At 44.5% G+C, this 25,463-nt stretch overlaps 12 non-coding genes across 12 annotated transcripts; all 12 read right to left on the bottom strand.

Annotated features, from left to right (window-relative positions):
* Nucleotides 1–538: 538 nt before the first annotated feature.
* trnar-ccu (transfer RNA arginine (anticodon CCU)) lies at nt 539–610 on the bottom strand. Its single transcript has one exon. It is a non-coding gene; the product is annotated as a tRNA-Arg (tRNA).
* A 4,343-nt stretch (nt 611–4,953) lies between these two features.
* Nucleotides 4,954–5,026, bottom strand: trnar-ccu (transfer RNA arginine (anticodon CCU)). The gene has a single exon. It is a non-coding gene; the product is annotated as a tRNA-Arg (tRNA).
* A 3,099-nt stretch (nt 5,027–8,125) lies between these two features.
* Nucleotides 8,126–8,198, bottom strand: trnar-ccu (transfer RNA arginine (anticodon CCU)). Its single transcript has one exon. It is a non-coding gene; the product is annotated as a tRNA-Arg (tRNA).
* Nucleotides 8,199–12,648: 4,450 nt separating this feature from the next.
* trnar-ccu (transfer RNA arginine (anticodon CCU)) lies at nt 12,649–12,721 on the bottom strand. Its single transcript has one exon. It is a non-coding gene; the product is annotated as a tRNA-Arg (tRNA).
* A 3,179-nt stretch (nt 12,722–15,900) lies between these two features.
* Nucleotides 15,901–15,973, bottom strand: trnar-ccu (transfer RNA arginine (anticodon CCU)). Its single transcript has one exon. It is a non-coding gene; the product is annotated as a tRNA-Arg (tRNA).
* Nucleotides 15,974–17,010: 1,037 nt separating this feature from the next.
* Nucleotides 17,011–17,083, bottom strand: trnar-ccu (transfer RNA arginine (anticodon CCU)). Its single transcript has one exon. It is a non-coding gene; the product is annotated as a tRNA-Arg (tRNA).
* Nucleotides 17,084–17,957: 874 nt separating this feature from the next.
* Nucleotides 17,958–18,030, bottom strand: trnar-ccu (transfer RNA arginine (anticodon CCU)). The gene has a single exon. It is a non-coding gene; the product is annotated as a tRNA-Arg (tRNA).
* Nucleotides 18,031–18,894: 864 nt separating this feature from the next.
* On the bottom strand, nt 18,895–18,967 carry trnar-ccu (transfer RNA arginine (anticodon CCU)). Its single transcript has one exon. It is a non-coding gene; the product is annotated as a tRNA-Arg (tRNA).
* Nucleotides 18,968–19,782: 815 nt separating this feature from the next.
* trnar-ccu (transfer RNA arginine (anticodon CCU)) lies at nt 19,783–19,855 on the bottom strand. Its single transcript has one exon. It is a non-coding gene; the product is annotated as a tRNA-Arg (tRNA).
* A 3,483-nt stretch (nt 19,856–23,338) lies between these two features.
* On the bottom strand, nt 23,339–23,411 carry trnar-ccu (transfer RNA arginine (anticodon CCU)). Its single transcript has one exon. It is a non-coding gene; the product is annotated as a tRNA-Arg (tRNA).
* An 874-nt stretch (nt 23,412–24,285) lies between these two features.
* On the bottom strand, nt 24,286–24,358 carry trnar-ccu (transfer RNA arginine (anticodon CCU)). The gene has a single exon. It is a non-coding gene; the product is annotated as a tRNA-Arg (tRNA).
* An 864-nt stretch (nt 24,359–25,222) lies between these two features.
* On the bottom strand, nt 25,223–25,295 carry trnar-ccu (transfer RNA arginine (anticodon CCU)). The gene has a single exon. It is a non-coding gene; the product is annotated as a tRNA-Arg (tRNA).
* Nucleotides 25,296–25,463: the final 168 nt, after the last annotated feature.

The raw sequence follows: 25,463 nt of genomic DNA, 5'->3' as shown, positions 1-25,463 counted from the left end.
TTCCGCTGCGCCACTCTGCTCGCCATAGAAGAGCTCCCATTCACAGGTGTTTTCAAAAGGGCTTGCGTTTAGGCACACATGAAGTGCACACGAAGTGCCTCTGTCATAAATGTGATCAGGTGAAAACAACAAAGGGTTTTAGCACAAAGATGTGACAGCTTTTCTTCAAGTAGGAGCAGAGTATGTTTATAAGTAAAGCTGTCTTAGCAGAGGATGGTTTCAATCCATCGACCTCTGGGTTATGGGCCCTGCACGCTTCCGCTGCGCCACTCTGCTCGCCATAGAAGATCTCCCATTCACAGGTGTTTTCAAAAGGGCTTGCGTTTAGGCACACATGAAGTGCACACGAAGTTTCTCTGTCATAAATGTGATCAGGTGAAAACAACAAAGGGTTTTAGCACAAAGATGTGACAGCTTTTCTTCAAGTAGGAGCAGAGTATGTTTATAAGTAAAGCTGTCTTAGCAGAGGATGGTTTCGATCCATCGACCTCTGGGTTATGGGACCAGCACGCTTCCGCTGCGCCACTCTGCTGTAAACCACCCCAGATGGGACTCGAACCCACAATCCCTGGCTTAGGAGGCCAGTGCCTTTCCATTAGGCCACTGGGGCTGTTCAAAATATCTGCTCATCTGCCCCCATTACTTTGGCTTCAGTGAAAACAACAGCATTGGCATTTAAACAAGGCCAGAACACAAAGTAATCCGGATGAACGACTACTTCGATAGGCCACTGGGGCATGACTCGCTTGCCCTACTAATTGTCCATCTCATTCAGGTGGCTTAGTCAATGAGGCGTTAGAACAGGGCATACACACACAAACACACAGATTTTCTGAATGAACAAGCGGGATGTGGAAGTTGCTCTTTATTTGGGATAAAACATGGACATACCTGAAGAAGCCTTAGCAGAGGATGGTTTCGATCCATCGACCTCTGGGTTATGGGCACAGCACGCTTCCGCTGCGCCACTCTGCTCGCCATAGAAGAGCTCCCATTCACAGGTGTTTTCAAAAGGGCTTGCGTTTAGGCACACATGAAGTGCACACGAAGTGCCTCTGTCATAAATGTGATCAGGTGAAAACAACAAAGGGTTTTAGCACAAAGATGTGACAGCTTTTCTTCAAGTATGTTTAACAAGGCCAGCACACAAAGTAATCCGGATGAACGACTACTTCGATAGGCCACTGGGGCATGACTCGCTTGCCCTACTAATTGTCCATCTCATTCAGGTGGCTTAGTCAATGAGGCGTTAGAACAGGGCATACACACACAAACACACAGATTTTCTGAATGAACAAGCGGGATGTGGAAGTTGCTCTTTATTTGGGATAAAACATGGACATACCTGAAGAAGCCTTAGCAGAGGATGGTTTCGATCCATCGACCTCTGGGTTATGGGCACAGCACGCTTCCGCTGCGCCACTCTGCTCGCCATAGAAGAGCTCCCATTCACAGGTGTTTTCAAAAGGGCTTGCGTTTAGGCACACATGAAGTGCACACGAAGTGCCTCTGTCATAAATGTGATCAGGTGAAAACAACAAAGGGTTTTAGCACAAAGATGTGACAGCTTTTCTTCAAGTATGTTTAACAAGGCCAGCACACAAAGTAATCCGGATGAACGACTACTTCGATAGGCCACTGGGGCATGACTCGCTTGCCCTACTAATTGTCCATCTCATTCAGGTGGCTTAGTCAATGAGGCGTTAGAACTGGGCATACACACACAAACACACAGATTTTCTGAATGAACAAGCGGGATGTGGAAGTTGCTCTTTATTTGGGATAAAACATGGACATACCTGAAGAAGCCTTAGCAGAGGATGGTTTCGATTCATCGACCTCTGGGTTATGGGCACAGCACGCTTCCGCTGCGCCACTCTGCTCGCCATAGAAGAGCTCCCATTCACAGGTGTTTTCAAAAGGGCTTGCGTTTAGGCACACATGAAGTGCACACGAAGTGCCTCTGTCATAAATGTGATCAGGTGAAAACAACAAAGGGTTTTAGCACAAAGATGTGACAGCTTTTCTTCAAGTATGTTTAACAAGGCCAGCACACAAAGTAATCCGGATGAACGACTACTTCGATAGGCCACTGGGGCATGACTCGCTTGCCCTACTAATTGTCCATCTCATTCAGGTGGCTTAGTCAATGAGGCGTTAGAACAGGGCATACACACAGATTTTCTGAATGAACAAGCGGGATGTGGAAGTTGCTCTTTATTTGGGATAAAACATGGACATACCTGAAGAAGCCTTAGCAGAGGATGGTTTCGATCCATCGACCTCTGGGTTATGGGCCCAGCACGCTTCCGCTGCGCCACTCTGCTCCCCATAGAAGAGCTCCCATTCACAGGTGTTTTCAAAAGGGCTTGCGTTTAGGCACACATGAAGTGCCTCTGTCATAAATGTGATCAGGTGAAAACAACAAAGGGTTTTAGCACAAAGATGTGACAGCTTTTCTTCAAGTAGGAGCAGAGTATGTTTATAAGTAAAGCTGTCTTAGCAGAGGATGGTTTCGATCCATCGACCTCTGGGTTATGGGCCCAGCACGCTTCTGCTGCGCCACTCTGCTCGCCTTAGAAGAGCTCCCATTCACAGGTGTTTTCAAAAGGGCTTGCGTTTAGGCACACATACACATGAAGTGCACACGAAGTGCCTCTGTCATAAATGTGATCAGGTGAAAACAACAAAGGGTTTTAGCACAAAGATGTGACAGCTTTTCTTCAAGTAGGAGCAGAGTATGTTTATAAGTAAAGCTGTCTTAGCAGAGGATGGTTTCGATCCATCGACCTCTGGGTTATGGGCCCAGCACGCTTCCGCTGCGCCACTCTGCTCGCCATAGAAGATCTCCCATTCACAGGTGTTTTCAAAAGGGCTTGCGTTTAGGCACACATGAAGTGCACACGAAGTGCCTCTGTCATAAATGTGATCAGGTGAAAACTTGACTTGCCATACTCTACTGTTTTCAAATTGACATGCGTTTAGGCACACTTGAAGTGCTCTTCTGTCATCAATTAGAACAGGTGAAAAATGCAGAAGGTTCTAGCACACAGCTGAGGCAACTTTTCTTCAAGTAGGAGCAGAGTATGTTTATAAGTAAAGCTGTCTTAGCAGAGGATGGTTTCAATCCATCGACCTCTGGGTTATGGGCCCAGCACGCTTCCGCTGCGCCACTCTGCTGTAAACCACCCCACAATCCCTGGCTTAGGAGGCCAGTGCCTTATCCATTAGGCCACTGGGGCTGTTCAAAATATCTGCTCATGTGCCCCCATTACTTTGGCTTCAGTGACAACAACAGCATTGGCATTTAAACAAGGCCAGCACACAAAGTAATCCGGATGAACGACTACTTCGATAGGCCACTGGGGCATGACTCGCTTGCCCTACTAATTGTCCATCTCATTCAGGTGGCTTAGTCAATGAGGCGTTAGAACAGGGCATACACACACAAACACACAGGGTGCTTCTCATTTCTTATTTGTGCATCCTCGCTTCCTTTCCTCGCGTCTCAGCTCCACCCCCTGTAGGACGCGAGGGAAGGCTGCAAGGAAAAAAAATGAGGACGGAGGAATTGACTGAAAGCTTTTTTATACATTGGAATACTTGATCACTCGAGCGTCACTTCACAGCGTCATCAGCAGTGCTCAAAGGATCTGCCCTTATGTTGTTAAAGTTTGTTTATTTAAGAAATTAATAATAAATAATAATAAAGCAAGATACCTTGTTGAAATATGTGAGTTGTGTGGTTTATGTAAACTACAAAAGTAAAGTATAAATTCAAATGATTGTGACAGATGTGAAGGGGGAGGAGAATTGATACGTGCGTCATGTTTAGTCGATAAAACTCTTCCGCAAAGGGTACACCTGTGTATCCTCGCTCATAGCTCCTCTGGAAGCCTCCTCGATCCTCGATCCTCGCCTCCTCGCGGTGCAATTAGAGAATTGAGATGTCCTTCAAGATGGCTGAGCTCGATCGGTTTCCGGGTCATAGGATGGAGGACGGAGGAGCGAGGAGACGAGGAGGGATATTGAGAAGCACCCACAGATTTTCTGAATGAACAAGCGGGATGTGGAAGTTGCTCTTTATTTGGGATAAAACATGGACATACCTGAAGAAGCCTTAGCAGAGGATGGTTTCGATCCATCAACAAGGCCAGCACACAAAGTAATCCGGATCAACGACTACTTCGATAGGCCACTGGGGCATGACTAGCTTGCCCTACTAATTGTCCATCTCATTCAGGTGGCTTAGTCAATGAGGCGTTAGAACAGGGCATACACACACAAACACACAGATTTTCTGAATGAACAAGCGGATGTGGAAGTTGCTCTTTATTTGGGATAAAACATGGACATACCTGAAGAAGCCTTAGCAGAGGATGGTTTCGATCCATCAACAAGGCCAGCACACAAAGTAATCCGGATGAACGACTACTTCGATAGGCCACTGGGGCATGACTAGCTTGTCCTACTAATTGTCCATCTCATTCAGGTGGCTTAGTCAATGAGGCGTTAGAACAGGGCATACACACACAAACACACAGATTTTCTTAATGAACAAGCGGATGTGGAAGTTGCTCTTTATTTGGGATAAAACATGGACATACCTGAAGAAGCCTTAGCAGAGGATGGTTTCGATCCATCGACCTCTGGGTTATGGGCCCAGCACGCTTCCGCTGCGCCACTCTGCTCGCCATAGAAGAGCTCCCATTCACAGGTGTTTTCAAAAGGGCTCGCGTTTAGGCACACATGAAGTGCACATGAAGTGCCTCTGTCATAAATGTGATCAGGTGAAAACAACAAAGGGTTTTAGCACAAAGATGTGACAGCTTTTCTTCAAGTAGGAGCAGAGTATGTATATAAGTAAAGCTGTCTTAGCAGAGGATGGTTTCGATCCATCGACCTCTGGGTTATGGGCCCAGCACGCTTCCGCTGCGCCACTCTGCTGTAAACCACCCCAGATGGGACTCGAACCCACAACCCCTGGCTTAGGAGGCCAGTGCCTTATCCATTAGGCCACTGGGGCTGTTCAAAATATCTGCTCATGTGCCCCCATTACTTTGGCTTCAGTGACAACAACAGCATGGGCATTTAAACAAGGCCAGCACACAAAGTAATCCGGATGAACGACTACTTCGATAGGCCACTGGGGCATGACTCGCTTGCCCTACTAATTGTCCATCTCATTCAGGTGGCTTAGTCAATGAGGCGTTAGAACGGGGGTGTATTCCAGAAAGCAGGTTATGTTACATACCCAGGTATGTTTAAGAGTAAGTAAGCGTATAACCTCAACTTTCGGTTCCAAAAACGGTGGTAACTTTCAGGGTATGTTAGTAGTCATAGCAACTCACTCTCTGAACTTAACCTGCTCCGGAGCAGGTTATGTTCCAGGGTTAGTTTGTTTCAGAGAGGTGACAGAGCATGGCGTCCCCTGACCATTTTAGTTACATATAGCACTACTTAATCTAACCCTACTTTATACAGTCACAATAATTTTAAATGTTTCTAATTATATAACTTTCAATTTCAGGGTTTCCAAATGTGATTGGGTGCATTGATGGAACCCACATTCACATTAAAGCTCCTTCCATCAATGAAGGAGACTATGTAAATAGGAAGTCAATGCATAGCATCAATGTGCAGGTGACAATAGATTTTTTGGATGCTAAATGTTTGGGTGTTTAAACCATTAAATCACCCTCATCACTGGTCCCCACTAACTAGGTAATATGTGGCCAAGAGGAACCCCCAGTGAACCCAGTAGACCAAAGAGATGGCAGGGTGGTACAAGACATGATTTGCCAAAATCACTTTAATTAAAACCAGTTAACAGTCAAGTGTTGTTCATTGTTTCTTTATTTCCTGTAACAAAAGACATTTGTATTTATTGCTTTAGATTTCATTCAACAACAAATGACAGATTAATGTTTACATACTGTTTCCCACCTTAAGCTAGTGCTCCAGCAATTCAATTTCAAGTCTGGCCTTTTTTAGGTTAAGCCTTTTCTCCTCCATTTGAAGCTGTATAAGGTCCATCTCCATGTCACTTTTTCTGATTTGCTTTTAAAGGTGGACCTTATACAGCTTTTTGGCAGGCAACTAGAAAGACTGAAAAAGTCTGTAATACAAACACAGACCAAATATTTAAATGAGGAAGGAGAACTGCAGAACATTTCTTACACTGCTAAGATTCTGTGTGGAGGTAGATGGACCCTCATCTGTATTAAAAATCTCCTGCCATATTCTGTAAAATGACAATGACAATTTATTTATTCTCTTGTGTAAAATAGGGGGAATGCATTCTATGCATCATACCTCTATGGGCCTCCCCACATTTTCTGTTTCTGTCACAGCAGAAGTGGTCTCTTCATCATCATCCTACAGTGAAAATAAGGAAGGATGCTTGGTCTAGCAAACAGAAACCTAAAGACAATAATCACTTACAACTGTGACAGAGTGTGGTGTTGCAGGAGGATCCAATAATTCAATGTGGCCATCAGCAACTGCAAGATAATTAAACCATGATAATCATGCATATTCAATTCTCAATGTATATTCTTAAGCAAATACAACTAATAAAGAAGGACATTAGGAGCATCTAAGTACTAGTAATAAGATTACAGTATACAGCATATGCAGTCAAAGCAGCATGCATACTGCACAAGTGAATCAATGACTGTAAAATGAATTCAAAATGCCTTTTTAAAATGGTGACAGTGTTGATGATTTTATTTATTAAAACACTGACAAAAACAGTGTAAACATCAATAAATCATAAGTATTAATATGGTACACCTACATTTTACTAAGCCACTTGTCTTGGTAGCTGAGTCTGACGAACTGCCCCCCTGGAATCCCATCGACCACAGGTGGCCCTTTATTAAGGGACAGTGCCAGCTCCTCAGCTCCCTTCTTTCTATTGGCTACATAGAAAACTAAATTACATTTAATACTAAATTAGTATTAAATGTCAGTAACAAGTTTAGTAAGTTTAGAAAATATTACCTTGCTGGAGAATGTTTTTGTGTTTCATTTTGACTTGGCTCACACTTCTTCTGGCTCCAGACCTGACAAAACGAGAAGCCAACATATAACTAGCCAATTATGTGCATTACTACTGTAATATTAAGAAATGTATGGAGGCCAACAAGTAAATACTTGTCTATTTTTACTACATGCCCCCAAAGAATTTTTGCGTCACAAATTATAAATGGGGTAGGCTATTTTCCCCTTTCATTGTGACACACAAAGGGAAAAAACCCCATTTATAATTTTCTAAACTCAAGCATTTACTCTGTCCATTATTATTTGCCAAGCCAACTTTCTTTTGCTGATGCAGCAGTATTGCTTTTTTATTTATTATTTTTTTTATAATGGGCTTAGGCTATAGTCTTCATAAGCAAGCATTAAAACCTCCAACTCAGTTTCACCGAAGTATCGTATGTAGCTCGCTTTTCTTCTCCCTTGGTTTCCATGGTGACTCCTGAAATCGGCGATCCATTGAAAATGTCTTTATGTACTCGTCGTGCGCGCGCATTAACTCTGGGTTACCAATAGGAGGTTGATTAAACTAACTCAACATAGGTGTTTTGGAACCGACATACCCAGAGTAAGCAAGTTTGGGGTTAACCAACCAAGAGTTCAAGGTTTATCTGACGGTAAGTTAACCTTGCTTTCTGGAATACACCCTGGGGCATACACACACAAACACACAGATTTTCTGAATGAACAAGCGGGATGTGGAAGTTGCTCTTTATTTGGGATAAAACATGGACATACCTGAAGAAGCCTTAGCAGAGGATGGTTTCGATCCATCGACCTCTGGGTTATGGGCCCAGCACGCTTCCGCTGCGCCACTCTGCTCGCCATAGAAGAGCTCCCATTCACAGGTGTTTTCAAAAGGGCTTGCGTTTAGGCACACATGAAGTGCACACGAAGTGCCTCTGTCATAAATGTGATCAGGTGAAAACAACAGAGGGTTTTAGCACAAAGATGTGACAGCTTTTCTTCAAGTAGGAGCAGAGTATGTTTATAAGTAAAGCTGTCTTAGCAGAGGATGGTTTCGATCCATCGACCTCTGGGTTATGGGCCCAGCACGCTTCCGCTGCGCCACTCTGCTGTAAACCACCCCAGATGGGACTCGAACCCACAATCCCTGGCTTAGGAGGCCAGTGCCTTATCCATTAGGCCACTGGAGCTGTTCAAAATATCTGCTCATGTGCCCCCATTACTTTGGCTTCAGTGACAACAACAGCATTGGCATTTAAACAAGGCCAGCACACAAAGTAATCCGGATGAACGACTACTTCGATAGGCCACTGGGGCATGACTCGCTTGCCCTACTAATTGTCCATCTCATTCTGGTGGCTTAGTCAATGAGGCGTTAGAACAGGGCATACACACACAAACACACAGATTTTCTGAATGAACAAGCGGGATGTGGAAGTTGCTCTTTATTTGGGATAAAACATGGACATACCTGAAGAAGCCTTAGCAGAGGATGGTTTCGATCCATCGACCTCTGGGTTATGGGCCCAGCACGCTTCTGCTGCGCCACTCTGCTCGCCATAGAAGAGCTCCCATTCACAGGTGTTTTCAAAAGGGATTGCGTTTAGGCACACATGAAGTGCACACGAAGTGCCTCTGTCATAAATGTGATCAGGTGAAAACAACAAAGGGTTTTAGCACAAAGATGTGACAGCTTTTCTTCAAGTTATCCGGATGAACGACTACTTCGATAGGCCACTGGGGCATGACTCGCTTGCCCTACTAATTGTCCATCTCATTCAGGTGGCTTAGTCAATGAGGCATTAGAACAGGGCATACACACACAAACACACAGATTTTCTGAATGAACAAGCGGGATGTTTCTATCAGATTTAGTATTGGCTGCAGATAAAGTACTAATTGTTGGTGATTTTAATATACATGTAGATAATGAAAAAGATGCTTTGGGATTGGCATTTAAAGACATTGTAAACTCAATTGGAGTTAAACAACACGTGTCAGGACCTACTCATTGTCGTAATCATATCTAATATGTTATATTATCACATGGAATAGATGTTGATGCTGTTGAAATTCTGCAGCAGAGCGATGACATCTCAGATCATTATCTAGTCTCATGTAAATTACATTTAGCCAAGGCTGCAAAGCCGACTCCGTGTTATAAATACGTTAGACCTATAACTTCTGCCACTAAAGATTGCTTTATCAATAATCTTCCTAATCAGTTTCATCATCTCAGCATCCCAGATAGCTTAGAAGAACTCGATATTGCAACAGAAACGTTTAACTCTCTCTTTTCCAGCACTTTAGACGCAGTTGCTCCGTTGCGCTTAAAGAAGATTAAAGAAAATAGTCCAACGCCGTGGTACAGCGAGCACACTCAGGCCCTAAAGAGAGCAGCCAGAAAAATGGAGCGCAACTGGAAGAAAACTAAACTAGAGGTATTTCGGATTTCGTGGAAAGAGAGCTCAATTGCTTACAGAGAGGCTTTAAAAGCTGCTAGATCTGCTTATTTTTCAAACCTATTAGAAGAAAATAAACATAATCCTAGGTATTTATTTGAAACAGTGGCTAAACTAACGAAAAAGAAAGCTTCAAGCTCAGAAGTGTCAAAGCAACACGGCAGTGATGACTTTATGAACTTCTTCACTTATAAAATTGATAATATCAGGGACAAAATTATAACTATGCAACCGTCTACCACAGTATCGCATCAGGCAGTGCATTGTAGTCTCCCTGAGGAAAAATTTGATTTATTTGTTGCTATAGGAGAGGAAGAATTCTGCAAACTCGTTAATTCATCTAAATCGACAACTTGTATGTTAGATCCTATACCGACTAAGCTACTGAAAGAGATGTTTCCAGAGGTCATATATCCTCTTCTTAATATCATTAATTCATCTTTGTCTCTAGGATACGTACCAAAAACCTTTAAACTGGCTATGATAAAACCGCTTGTTAAAAAACCACAACTTGATCCTACAAAATTAGTCAATTACAGGCCGATCTCGAATCTGCCTTTTCTGTCAAAGATATTAGAAAAAGCAGTATCTTCACAACTATGTTCCTTTCTAGAAAGAAATGATATCTGCGAGGATTTTCAGTCCGGATTTAGACCGTACCATAGCACTGAGACCGCTCTCATTAGAGTCACAAATTATTTGCTCTTATCATCCGATCGTGGTTGTATCTCTCTATTAGTGTTACTCGATCTTAGTGCTGCATTTGACACCATTGACCACAACATTCTTTTAAATAGACTAGAAAACTATGTTGGCATTAGTGGAATTGCATTAGCATGGTTTAAATCATACTTAACTGACCGTTATCAGTTTGTAGCAGTAAATGAAGAGATGTCTTATCGATCACAAGTTCAGTATGGCGTACCACAAGGCTCAGTACTAGGACCGCTGCTGTTCACTCTGTACATGCTACCATTAGGAGATATCACTAGGAAACATGGAGTTAGCTTTCACTGTTATGCCGATGATACTCAGCTGTATATTTCTTCAAAACCCAACGAAACTTACCAATTCACAAAATTAACGGAATGCATAGCTGATATAAAAAATTGGATGACTAGTAATTTCCTACTACTAAATTCTGAAAAGACAGAGATTCTAATTATTGGACAAAAAACTTCCACACGTAATAACCCAGAATACTGTCTAACACTTAATGGCTGCTCTGTCAAGTCTTCGTCGTCGGTTAGGAACCTGGGTGTGTTATTTGATACCAACCTTTCTTTTGAAAGCCACGTGTCTAGTATCTGTAAAACTGCATTTTTCCATCTTAAAAATATATCTAAATTACGCCCAATGATATGCTCTCATTGGGAAATGCGGAACAATTAGTCCATGCGTTCATGACCTCAAGGCTAGATTATTGTAATGCTCTACTGGGTGGTTGCCCTGCACGCTTAATAAACAAACTACAGCTAGTTCAAAACGCCGCAGCTCGAGTTCTTACCAGAACCAGGAAATATGACCATATTAGCCCGGTTCTGTCAACACTGCATTGGCTCCCTATTAAACATCGTATAAATTTTAAAATATTGTTGATTACCTACAAAACACTAAATGGTTTAGCTCCGCAGTACTTGAGCGAGCTCTTAACGCATTATAGTCCTTCACGTCTATTGCGATCTCAAAATTCCGGCCAGTTGATAATACCTAGAATATCTAAATCGACTGCTGGAGGTAGATCCTTTTCCTATTTAGCACCAAAACTTTGGAACAGTCTTCCTACCATTGTCCGGGAAGCAGACACACTCTGTCAGTTCAAAGCTAGACTAAAAACACATCTCTTTGACCTAGCATACACATAATACATTATAGACTTCTATAATTCAATGTTAGGCTGCATAGATTAGGTCAGCCGGAACTGGGAACACTTCCCTTAAATCTTGATGTACTCGCTACATCATAAGAAGAATGGCATCTACGCTAATATTAGTGTCTTTGTTTATCCCGAGGTTTTCCCGCAGCCTGCCGAATCCAGGCCGTGTCCAGATCTGACGAAGGAGATTCGCCTGGACCCGATGACAATGCAGTGCTGAAGTATCCACTATCCTCTCCCTATGGAGGATTCCTTTCCCACTCTACAGATAAAGCGCTGTGAATTCCGGCTCGCGTACCCCGAAGTGATAAAATAAAACAAAATTCTGTATCAAAATTTATAGGCAAGAAAAGTAGTTTGTTTAGGCTGGGTTGTATGAATTACAAACCTGCGCACATATTTTAAAAAGCACATAACTATAGAATTCTGAATGAGCATGTGAACGCCGTCAGCGTTAATCACAGGTTCGCGTTTAAAGTCTGATCATTTCGACGGAGGTGAATCAATCAGAGTTAACTTTAGCTGGAAGTAACATTATTCAAGAACCGCTATAACGCCAAAACAATCTGTTACCTTAAATTATATGTTTATCTCTGTAAAGCTGCTTTGAAACAATTCATTGTTAAAAGCGCTATATAAATGAAGATGACTTGACTTGATGTGGAAGTTGCTCTTTATTTGGGATAAAACATGGACATACCTGAAGAACACTTAGCAGAGGATGGTTTCGATCCATCGACCTCTGGGTTATGGGCCCAGCACGCTTCCGCTGCGCCACTCTGCTCGCCATAGAAGAGCCCCCATTCACAGGTGTTTTTAAAAGGGCTTTCGTTTAGGCACACATGAAGTGCACACGAAGTGCCTCTGTCATAAATGTGATCAGGTGAAAAAAACAAAGGGTTTTAGCACAAAGATGTGACAGCTTTTCTTCAAGTAGGAGCAGAGTATGTTTATAAGTAAAGATGTCTTAGCAGAGGATGGTTTCGATCCATCGACCTCTGGGTTATGGGCCCAGCACGCTTCCGCTGCGCCACTCTGCTCGCCATAGAAGAGCTCCCATTCACAGGTATTTTCAAAAGGGCTTGCGTTTAGGCACACATGAAGTGCACACGAAGTGCCTCTGTCATAAATGTGATCAGGTGAAAACAAGAAAGGGTTTTAGCACAAAGATGTGACAGCTTTTCTTCAAGTAGGAGCAGAGTATGTTTATAAGTAAAGCTGTCTTAGCAGAAGATGGTTTCGATCCATCGACCTCTGGGTTATGGGCCCAGCACGCTTCCGCTGCGCCACTCTGCTGTAAACCACCCCAGATGGGACTCGAACCCACAATCCCTGGCTTAGGAGGCCAGTGCCTTATCCATTAGGCCACTGGGGCTGTTCAAAATATCTGCTCATGTGCCCCCATTACTTTGGCTTCAGTGACAACAACAGCATTGGCATTTAAACAAGGCCAGCACACAAAGTAATCCGGATGAACGACTACTTCGATAGGCCACTGGGGCATGACTCGCTTGCCCTACTAATTGTCCATCTCATTCAGGTGGCTTAGTCAATGAGGCGTTAGAACAGGGCATACACACACAAACACACAGATTTTCTGAATGAACAAGCGGGATGTGGAAGTTGCTCTTTATTTGGGATAAAACATGGACATACCTGAAGAAGCCTTAGCAGAGGATGGTTTCGATCCATCGACCTCTGGGTTATGGGCCCAGCACGCTTCCGCTGCGCCACTCTGCTCGCCATAGAAGAGCTCCCATTCACAGGTGTTTTCAAAAGGGCTCGCGTTTAGGCACACATGAAGTGCACACAAAGTGCCTCTGTCATAAATGTGATCAGGTGAAAACAACAAAGGGTTTTAGCACAAAGATGTGACAGCTTTTCTTCAAGTAGGAGCAGAGTATGTTTATAAGTAAAGCTGTCTTAGCAGAGGATGGTTTCGATCCATCGACCTCTGGGTTATGGGCCCAGCACGCTTCCGCTGCGCCACTCTGCTCCTGACAACAGACTTGCCATACTCTACTGTTTTCAAATTGACATGCGTTTAGGCACACTTGAAGTGCTCTTCTGTCATCAATTATGTGGAAGTTGCTCTTTATTTGGGATAAAACATGGACATACCTGAAGAAGCCTTAGCAGAGGATGGTTTCGATCCATCGACCTCTGGGTTATGGGCCCAGCACGCTTCCGCTGCGCCACTCTGCTCGCCATAGAAGAGCTCCCATTCACAGCTGTTTTCAAAAGGGCTTGCGTTTAGGCACACATGAAGTGCACACACATGAAGGCACACACGCCACTCTGCTCCTGACAACAGACTTGCCATACTCTACTGTTTTCAAATTGACATGCGTTTAGGCACACTTGAAGTGCTCTTCTGTCATCAATTAGAACAGGGGAAAAATGCAGAAGGTTCTAGCACACAGCTGATATGAGGCAACTTTTCTTCAAGTAGGAACAGAGCACGTATTTAAAGCTCCAGTCCGTAACTTTTTTAAGTTAAAAATAATCCAAAATAATTAAATTAAAAAAAACTTATTCTGCCAGTGGTCAAAACTATCTGCTTGCCATAGCTAGATTCACAACGGTTAGCTTGTAATAATGATTTTAATTCCAGTGGTACTGGTGGGTTTCCGCGGGAAATTCGAGCATGTCTTTGCGTCATGACGTCACACCCGTACACATAAAGAAGGAGTTTCGGCTATAGCCGGCTATACTGCGCGTGACGAGATGTTTAGATGTATAGGCTTTTCTCGCAGCACTTTACATAATTAAACTTATGGCATCCAGAAAGATCCAAACAACAATCATCAGTGTCAACTGGAGATTCAGCAGTTATAAAACCCAAAAGACTTCGTACTTCGGATTTAAGGTGGCTAGAGAAAGAGAAAGAAACCGTCTCATGCGAACACAATGGATTTAAACATCGGCGGGGCTTTTGAAAAGTGCTTGAACTCCGTGTTTTGAAGGGGTTCAAAACGGAAGAAGAGACAGCTTTTTTCTGCTGAACAAGTAAGACATTTCAATAGTTCAATCGTGTAACAGTACGTTTTCTTAATTCACACAGTTATGGAGTTTCCTTTGTTGTGCCTTTCTCGTTTTGCTATTATGGAGAATATGAATTCTGAACTACACAGGTAGCTGCTAACCATAAAACACATTAAATTTAACATTAGTCACGCAATGCTGATGTTGTTAACATGAACAATTTGAGAACAAAGTAGGCTATAATTTGCACGGTTGCTGTAAATCACGTTGATTAAATCTAACGAAGCTTATCATGTCGAATGCTTTTTCCCCCTTAGTTGGTCAGAACAAAAATGGATTTTACTTACTTGTTCAGAAGACATTTTCCGGTAAAAATTCTTATGTTGGTCAAACTTTCAAAAAGTGAATCTGTGATTCTGTATGACATTATATCCACACAGCGCGGTGACTGACAGCAGCACTCGCCTCAAAGCACTGTGTTCATCCGCGCTGTTTCATGCCGATTTAAACAAGGCCAGCACACAAAGTAATCCGGATGAACGACTACTTCGATAGGCCACTGGGGCATGACTCGCTTGCCCTACTAATTGTCCATCTCATTCAGGTGGCTTAGTCAATGAGGCGTTAGAACAGGGCATACACACACAAACACACAGATTTTCTGAATGAACAAGCGGGATGTGGAAGTTGCTCTTTATTTGGGATAAAACATGGACATACCTGAAGATGCCTTAGCAGAGGATGGTTTCGATCCATCGACCTCTGGGTTATGGGCTCAGCACGCTTCCGCTGCGCTACTCTGCTCGACATAGCAGAGCTCCCATTCACAGGTGTTTTCAAAAGGGCTTGCGTTTAGGCACACATGAAGTGCACACGAAGTGCTTCTGTCATAAATGTGATCAGGTGAAAACAACAAAGGGTTTTAGCACAAAGATGTGACAGCTTTTCTTCAAGTAGGAGCAGAGTATGTTTATAAGTAAAGCTGTCTTAGCAGAGGATGTTTTCGATCCATCGACCTCTGGGTTATGGGCCCAGCACGCTTCCGCTGCGCCACTCTGCTCGCCATAGAAGAGCTCCCATTCACAGGTGTTTTCAAAAGGGCTTGCGTTTAGGCACACATGAAGTGCACACGAAGTGCTTCTGTCATAAATGTGATCAGGTGAAAACAACAAAGGGTTTTAGCACAAAGATGTGACAGCTTTTCTTCAAGTAGGAGCAGAGTATGTTTATAAGTAAAGCTGTCTTAGCAGAGGATGGTTTCGATCCATCGACCTCTGGGTTATGGGCCCAGCACGCTTCCGCTGCGCCACTCTGCTCCTGACAACAGACTTGCCATACTCTACTGTTTTCAAATTGACATGCGTTTAGGCACACTTGAAGTGCTCTTCTGTCATCAATTAGAACAGGTGAAAATTGCAGAAGGTTCTAGCACACAGCTGAGGCAACTTTTCTTCAAGTAGGAGCAGAGTATGTTTATAAGTAAAGCTGTCTTAACAGAGGATGGTTTCGATCCATCGACCTCTGGGTTATGGGCCCAGCACGCTTCCGCTGCGCCACTCTGCTGTAAACCACCCCAGATGGGACTCGAACCCACAGTCCCTGGCTTAGGAGGCCAGTTCCTTATCCATTAGGCCACTGGGGCTGTTCAAAATATCTGCTCATATTTCCCCATTACTTTGGCTTCAGTGACAACAACAGCATTGGCATTTAAACAAGGCCAGCACACAAAGTAATCCGGATGAACGACTACTTCGATAGGCCACTGGGGCATGACTCGCTTGCCCTACTAATTGTCCATCTCATTCAGGTGGCTTAGTCAATGAGGCGTTAGAACAGGGCATACACACACAAACACACAGATTTTCTGAATGAACAAGCGGGATGTGGAAGTTGCTCTTTATTTGGGATAAAACATGGACATACCTGATGATGAACAAGTAGGAGGACATACCTCCTACTTGTTCATTCAGAAAATCTGTGTGTTTGTGTGTGTATGCCCTGTTCTAACGCCTCATTGACTAAGCCACCTGAATGAGATGGACAATTAGTAGGGCAAGCGAGTCATGCCCCAGTGGCCAATCGAAGTAGTCGTTCATCCGCATGCTTCTTCAAGTATGCTTAACAAGGCCAGCACACAAAGTAATCCGGATGAACGACTACTTCTATAGGCCACTGGGGCATGACTCGCTTGCCCTACTAATTGTCCATCTCATTCAGGTGGCTTAGTCAATGAGGCGTTAGAACAGGGCATACACACACAAACACACAGATTTTCTGAATGAACAAGCGGGATGTGGAAGTTGCTCTTTATTTGGGATAAAACATGGACATACCTGAAGAAGCCTTAGCAGAGGATGGTTTCGATCCATCGACCTCTGGGTTATGGGCCCAGCACGCTTCCACTGCGCCACTCTGCTCGCCATTGAAGATCTCCCATTCACAGGTGTTTTCAAAAGGGCTTGCGTTTAGGCACACATGAAGTGCACACGAAGTGCCTCTGTCATAAATGTGATCAGGTGAAAACAACAAAGGGTTTTAGCACAAAGATGTGACAGCTTTTCTTCAAGTAGGAGCAGAGTATGTTTATGAGTAAAGCTGTCTTAGCAGAGGATGGTTTCAATCCATCGACCTCTGGGTTATGGGCCCAGCACACTTCCGCTGCGCCACTCTGCTGTAAACCACCCCAGATGGGACTCGAACCCACAATCCCTGGCTTAGGAGGCCAGTGCCTTATCCATTAGGCCACTGGGGCTGTTCAAAATATCTGCTCATGTGCCCCCATTACTTTGGCTTCAGTGACAACAACAGCATTGGCATTTAAACAAGGCCAGCACACAAAGTAATCCGGATGAACGACTACTTCGATAGGCCACTGGGGCATGACTCGCTTGCCCTACTAATTGTCCATCTCATTCAGGTGGCTTAGTCAATGAGGCGTTAGAACAGGGCATACACACACAAACACACAGATTTTCTGAATGAACAAGCGGGATGTGGAAGTTGCTCTTTATTTGGGATAAAACATGGACATACCTGAAGAAGCCTTAGCAGAGGATGGTTTCGATCCATCGACCTCTGGGTTATGGGCCCAGCACGCTTCCGCTGCGCCACTCTGCTCGCCATAGAAGAGCTCCCATTCACAGGTGTTTTCAAAAGGGCTTGCGTTTAGGCACACATGAAGTGCACACAAAGTGCCTCTGTCATAAATGTGATCAGGTGAAAACAACAAAGGGTTTTAGCACAAAGATGTGACTGCTTTTCTTCAAGTAGGAGCAGAGTATGTTTATAAGTAAAGCTGTCTTAGCAGAGGATGGTTTCGATCCATCGACCTCTGGGTTATGGGCCCAGCACGCTTCCGCTGCGCCACTCTGCTCCTGACAACAGACTTGCCATACTCTACTGTTTTCAAATTGACATGCGTTTAGGCACACTTGAAGTGCTCTTCTGTCATCAATTAGAACAGGTGAAAAATGCAGAAGGTTCTAGCACACAGCTGAGGCAACTTTTCTTCAAGTAGGAGCAGAGTATGTTTATGAGTAAAGCTGTCTTAGCAGAGGATGGTTTCAATCCATCGACCTCTGGGTTATGGGCCCAGCACACTTCCGCTGCGCCACTCTGCTGTAAACCACCCCAGATGGGACTCGAACCCACAATCCCTGGCTTAGGAGGCCAGTGCCTTATCCATTAGGCCACTGGGGCTGTTCAAAATATCTGCTCATGTGCCCCCATTACTTTGGCTTCAGTGACAACAACAGCATTGGCATTTAAACAAGGCCAGCACACAAAGTAATCCGGATGAACGACTACTTCGATAGGCCACTGGGGCATGACTCGCTTGCCCTACTAATTGTCCATCTCATTCAGGTGGCTTAGTCAATGAGGCGTTAGAACAGGGCATACACACACAAACACACAGATTTTCTGAATGAACAAGCGGGATGTGGAAGTTGCTCTTTATTTGGGATAAAACATGGACATACCTGAAGAAGCCTTAGCAGAGGATGGTTTCGATCCATCGACCTCTGGGTTATGGGCCCAGCACGCTTCCGCTGCGCCACTCTGCTCGCCATAGAAGAGCTCCCATTCACAGGTGTTTTCAAAAGGGCTTGCGTTTAGGCACACATGAAGTGCACACAAAGTGCCTCTGTCATAAATGTGATCAGGTGAAAACAACAAAGGGTTTTAGCACAAAGATGTGACTGCTTTTCTTCAAGTAGGAGCAGAGTATGTTTATAAGTAAAGCTGTCTTAGCAGAGGATGGTTTCGATCCATCGACCTCTGGGTTATGGGCCCAGCACGCTTCCGCTGCGCCACTCTGCTCCTGACAACAGACTTGCCATACTCTACTGTTTTCAAATTGACATGCGTTTAGGCACACTTGAAGTGCTCTTCTGTCATCAATTAGAACAGGTGAAAAATGCAGAAGGTTCTAGCACACAGCTGAGGCAACTTTTCTTCAAGCAGGAGCAGAGTATGTTTATAAGTAAAGCTGTCTTAGCAGAGGATGGTTTCGATCCATCGACCTCTGGGTTATGGGCCCAGCACGCTTCCGCTGCTGTAAACCACCCCAGATGGGACTCGAACCCACAATCCCTGGCTTAGGAGGCCAGTGCCTTATCCATTAGGCCACTGGGGATGTTCAAAATATCTGCTCATGTGCCCCCATTACTTTGGCTTCAGTGACAACAACAGCATTGGAATTTAAACAAGGCCAGCACACAATGTAATCCGGATGAACGACTACTTCGATAAGCCACTGGGGCATGACTCACTTGCCCTACTAATTGTCCATCTCATTCAGGTGGCTTAGTCAATGAGGCGTTAGAACAGATCATACACACACAAACACACAGATTTTCTGAATGAACAAGCGGGATGTGGAAGTTGCTCTTTATTTGGGATAAAACATGGACATACCTGAAGAAGCCTTAGCAGAGGATGGTTTCGATCCATCGACCTCTGGGTTATGGGCACAGCACGCTTCCGCTGCGCCACTCTGCTCGCCATAGAAGAGCTCCCATTCACAGGTTTTTTCAAAAGGGCTTGCGTTTAGGCACACATGAAGTGCACACGAAGTGCCTCTGTCATAAATGTGATCAGGTGAAAACAACAAAGGGTTTTAGCACAAAGATGTGACAGCTTTTCTTCAAGTATGTTTAACAAGGCCAGCACACAAAGTAATCCGGATGAACGACTACTTCGATAGGCCACTGGGGCATGACTCGCTTGCCCTACTAATTGTCCATCTCATTCAGGTGGCTTAGTCAATGAGGCGTTAGAACAGGGCATACACACACAAACACACAGATTTTCTGAATGAACAAGCGGGATGTGGAAGTTGCTCTTTATTTGGGATAAAACATGGACATACCTGAAGATGCCTTAGCAGAGGATGGTTTCGATCCATCGACCTCTGGGTTATGGGCCCAGCACGCTTCCGCTGCTGTAAACGACCCCAGATGGGACTCGAACCCACAATCCCTGGCTTAGGAGGCCAGTGCCTTATCCATTAGGCCACTGGGGCTGTTCAAAATATCTGCTCATGTGCCCCCATTACTTTGGCTTCAGTGACAACAACAGCATTGGAATTTAAACAAGGCCAGCACACAAAGTAATCCGGATGAACGACTACTTCGATAGGCCACTGGGGCATGACTCACTTGCCCTACTAATTGTCCATCTCATTCAGGTGGCTTAGTCAATGAGGCGTTAGAACAGATCATACACATACAAACACACAGATTTTCTGAATGAACAAGCGGGATGTGGAAGTTGCTCTTTATTTGGGATAAAACATGGACATACCTGAAGAAGCCTTAGCAGAGGATGGTTTCGATCCATCGACCTCTGGGTTATGGGCACAGCACGCTTCCGCTGCGCCACTCTGCTCGCCATAGAAGAGCTCCCATTCACAGGTGTTTTCAAAAGGGCTTGCGTTTAGGCACACATGAAGTGCACACGAAGTGCCTCTGTCATAAATGTGATCAGGTGAAAACAACAAAGGGTTTTAGCACAAAGATGAACGACTACTTCGATAGGCCACTGGGGCATGACTAGCTTGTCCTACTAATTGTCCATCTCATTCAGGTGGCTTAGTCAATGAGGCGTTAGCACAGGGCATACACACACAAACACACAGATTTTCTGAATGAACAAGCGGATGTGGAAGTTGCTCTTTATTTGGGATAAAACATGGACATACCTGAAGAAGCCTTAGCAGAGGATGGTTTCGATCCATCGACCTCTGGGTTATGGGCCCAGCACGCTTCCGCTGCGCCACTCTGCTCACCATAGAAGAGCTCCCATTCACAGGTGTTTTCAAAAGGGCTCGCGTTTAGGCACACATGAAGTGCACATGAAGTGCCTCTGTCATAAATGTGATCAGGTGAAAACAACAAAGGGTTTTAGCACAAAGATGTGACAGCTTTTCTTCAAGTAGGAGCAGAGTATGTTTATAAGTAAAGCTGTCTTAGCAGAGGATGGTTTCGATCCATCGACCTCTGGGTTATGGGCCCAGCACGCTTCCGCTGCGCCACTCTGCTCCTGACAACAGACTTGCCATACTCTACTGTTTTCAAATTGACATGCGTTTAGGCACACTTGAAGTGCTCTTCTGTCATCAATTATGTGGAAGTTGCTCTTTATTTGGGATAAAACATGGACATACCTGAAGAAGCCTTAGCAGAGGATGGTTTCGATCCATCGACCTCTGGGTTATGGGCCCAGCACGCTTCCGCTGCGCCACTCTGCTCGCCATAGAAGAGCTCCCATTCACAGCTGTTTTCAAAAGGGCTTGCGTTTAGGCACACATGAAGTGCACACACATGAAGGCACACACGCCACTCTGCTCCTGACAACAGACTTGCCATACTCTACTGTTTTCAAATTGACATGCGTTTAGGCACACTTGAAGTGCTCTTCTGTCATCAATTAGAACAGGGGAAAAATGCAGAAGGTTCTAGCACACAGCTGATATGAGGCAACTTTTCTTCAAGTAGGAACAGAGCACGTATTTAAAGCTCCAGTCCGTAACTTTTTTAAGTTAAAAATAATCCAAAATAATTATATTAAAAAAAACTTATTCTGCCAGTGGTCAAAACTATCTGCTTGCCATAGCTAGATTCACAACGGTTAGCTTGTAATAATGATTTTAATTCCAGTGGTACTGGTGGGTTTCCGCGGGAAATTCGAGCATGTCTTTGCGTCATGACGTCACACCCGTACACATAAAGAAGGAGTTTCGGCTATAGCCGGCTATACTGCGCGTGACGAGATGTTTAGATGTATAGGCTTTTCTCGCAGCACTTTACATAATTAAACTTATGGCATCCAGAAAGATCCAAACAACAATCATCAGTGTCAACTGGAGATTCAGCAGTTATAAAACCCAAAAGACTTCGTACTTCGGATTTAAGGTGGCTAGAGAAAGAGAAAGAAACCGTCTCATGCGAACACAATGGATTTAAACATCGGCGGGGCTTTTGAAAAGTGCTTGAACTCCGTGTTTTGAAGGGGTTCAAAACGGAAGAAGAGACAGCTTTTTTCTGCTGAACAAGTAAGACATTTCAATAGTTCAATCGTGTAACAGTACGTTTTCTTAATTCACACAGTTATGGAGTTTCCTTTGTTGTGCCTTTCTCGTTTTGCTATTATGGAGAATATGAATTCTGAACTACACAGGTAGCTGCTAACCATAAAACACATTAAATTTAACATTAGTCACGCAATGCTGATGTTGTTAACATGAACAATTTGAGAACAAAGTAGGCTATAATTTGCACGGTTGCTGTAAATCACGTTGATTAAATCTAACGAAGCTTATCATGTCGAATGCTTTTTCCCCCTTAGTTGGTCAGAACAAAAATGGATTTTACTTACTTGTTCAGAAGACATTTTCCGGTAAAAATTCTTATGTTGGTCAAACTTTCAAAAAGTGAATCTGTGATTCTGTATGACATTATATCCACACAGCGCGGTGACTGACAGCAGCACTCGCCTCAAAGCACTGTGTTCATCCGCGCTGTTTCATGCCGATTTAAACAAGGCCAGCACACAAAGTAATCCGGATGAACGACTACTTCGATAGGCCACTGGGGCATGACTCGCTTGCCCTACTAATTGTCCATCTCATTCAGGTGGCTTAGTCAATGAGGCGTTAGAACAGGGCATACACACACAAACACACAGATTTTCTGATTGAACAAGCGGGATGTGGAAGTTGCTCTTTATTTGGGATAAAACATGGACATACCTGATGATGAACAAGTAGGAGGACATACCTCCTACTTGTTCATTCAGAAAATCTGTGTGTTTGTGTGTGTATGCCCTGTTCTAACGCCTCATTGACTAAGCCACCTGAATGAGATGGACAATTAGTAGGGCAAGCGAGTCATGCCCCAGTGGCCAATCGAAGTAGTCGTTCATCCGCATGCTTCTTCAAGTATGCTTAACAAGGCCAGCACACAAAGTAATCCGGATGAACGACTACTTCTATAGGCCACTGGGGCATGACTCGCTTGCCCTACTAATTGTCCATCTCATTCAGGTGGCTTAGTCAATGAGGCGTTAGAACAGGGCATACACACACAAACACACAGATTTTCTGAATGAACAAGCGGGATGTGGAAGTTGCTCTTTATTTGGGATAAAACATGGACATACCTGAAGAAGCCTTAGCAGAGGATGGTTTCGATCCATCGACCTCTGGGTTATGGGCCCAGCACGCTTCCACTGCGCCACTCTGCTCGCCATTGAAGATCTCCCATTCACAGGTGTTTTCAAAAGGGCTTGCGTTTAGGCACACATGAAGTGCACACGAAGTGCCTCTGTCATAAATGTGATCAGGTGAAAACAACAAAGGGTTTTAGCACAAAGATGTGACAGCTTTTCTTCAAGTAGGAGCAGAGTATGTTTATGAGTAAAGCTGTCTTAGCAGAGGATGGTTTCAATCCATCGACCTCTGGGTTATGGGCCCAGCACACTTCCGCTGCGCCACTCTGCTGTAAACCACCCCAGATGGGACTCGAACCCACAATCCCTGGCTTAGGAGGCCAGTGCCTTATCCATTAGGCCACTGGGGCTGTTCAAAATATCTGCTCATGTGCCCCCATTACTTTGGCTTCAGTGACAACAACAGCATTGGCATTTAAACAAGGCCAGCACACAAAGTAATCCGGATGAACGACTACTTCGATAGGCCACTGGGGCATGACTCGCTTGCCCTACTAATTGTCCATCTCATTCAGGTGGCTTAGTCAATGAGGCGTTAGAACAGGGCATACACACACAAACACACAGATTTTCTGAATGAACAAGCGGGATGTGGAAGTTGCTCTTTATTTGGGATAAAACATGGACATACCTGAAGAAGCCTTAGCAGAGGATGGTTTCGATCCATCGACCTCTGGGTTATGGGCCCAGCACGCTTCCGCTGCGCCACTCTGCTCGCCATAGAAGAGCTCCCATTCACAGGTGTTTTCAAAAGGGCTTGCGTTTAGGCACACATGAAGTGCACACAAAGTGCCTCTGTCATAAATGTGATCAGGTGAAAACAACAAAGGGTTTTAGCACAAAGATGTGACTGCTTTTCTTCAAGTAGGAGCAGAGTATGTTTATAAGTAAAGCTGTCTTAGCAGAGGATGGTTTCGATCCATCGACCTCTGGGTTATGGGCCCAGCACGCTTCCGCTGCGCCACTCTGCTCCTGACAACAGACTTGCCATACTCTACTGTTTTCAAATTGACATGCGTTTAGGCACACTTGAAGTGCTCTTCTGTCATCAATTAGAACAGGTGAAAAATGCAGAAGGTTCTAGCACACAGCTGAGGCAACTTTTCTTCAAGTAGGAGCAGAGTATGTTTATGAGTAAAGCTGTCTTAGCAGAGGATGGTTTCAATCCATCGACCTCTGGGTTATGGGCCCAGCACACTTCCGCTGCGCCACTCTGCTGTAAACCACCCCAGATGGGACTCGAACCCACAATCCCTGGCTTAGGAGGCCAGTGCCTTATCCATTAGGCCACTGGGGCTGTTCAAAATATCTGCTCATGTGCCCCCATTACTTTGGCTTCAGTGACAACAACAGCATTGGCATTTAAACAAGGCCAGCACACAAAGTAATCCGGATGAACGACTACTTCGATAGGCCACTGGGGCATGACTCGCTTGCCCTACTAATTGTCCATCTCATTCAGGTGGCTTAGTCAATGAGGCGTTAGAACAGGGCATACACACACAAACACACAGATTTTCTGAATGAACAAGCGGGATGTGGAAGTTGCTCTTTATTTGGGATAAAACATGGACATACCTGAAGAAGCCTTAGCAGAGGATGGTTTCGATCCATCGACCTCTGGGTTATGGGCCCAGCACGCTTCCGCTGCGCCACTCTGCTCGCCATAGAAGAGCTCCCATTCACAGGTGTTTTCAAAAGGGCTTGCGTTTAGGCACACATGAAGTGCACACAAAGTGCCTCTGTCATAAATGTGATCAGGTGAAAACAACAAAGGGTTTTAGCACAAAGATGTGACTGCTTTTCTTCAAGTAGGAGCAGAGTATGTTTATAAGTAAAGCTGTCTTAGCAGAGGATGGTTTCGATCCATCGACCTCTGGGTTATGGGCCCAGCACGCTTCCGCTGCGCCACTCTGCTCCTGACAACAGACTTGCCATACTCTACTGTTTTCAAATTGACATGCGTTTAGGCACACTTGAAGTGCTCTTCTGTCATCAATTAGAACAGGTGAAAAATGCAGAAGGTTCTAGCACACAGCTGAGGCAACTTTTCTTCAAGCAGGAGCAGAGTATGTTTATAAGTAAAGCTGTCTTAGCAGAGGATGGTTTCGATCCATCGACCTCTGGGTTATGGGCCCAGCACGCTTCCGCTGCTGTAAACCACCCCAGATGGGACTCGAACCCACAATCCCTGGCTTAGGAGGCCAGTGCCTTATCCATTAGGCCACTGGGGCTGTTCAAAATATCTGCTCATGTGCCCCCATTACTTTGGCTTCAGTGACAACAACAGCATTGGAATTTAAACAAGGCCAGCACACAATGTAATCCGGATGAACGACTACTTCGATAAGCCACTGGGGCATGACTCACTTGCCCTACTAATTGTCCATCTCATTCAGGTG

This window comes from Rhinichthys klamathensis, unplaced genomic scaffold (genome assembly GCF_029890125.1).
Source record: "Rhinichthys klamathensis goyatoka isolate OS25496 unplaced genomic scaffold, OSU_Roscu_1.1 h1tg000057l_1, whole genome shotgun sequence".
Lineage (NCBI taxonomy): Eukaryota > Metazoa > Chordata > Actinopteri > Cypriniformes > Leuciscidae > Rhinichthys > Rhinichthys klamathensis.
Note: the sequence above shows the minus strand (reverse complement) of the source record. Positions and strands in the feature narration are given on the sequence as shown.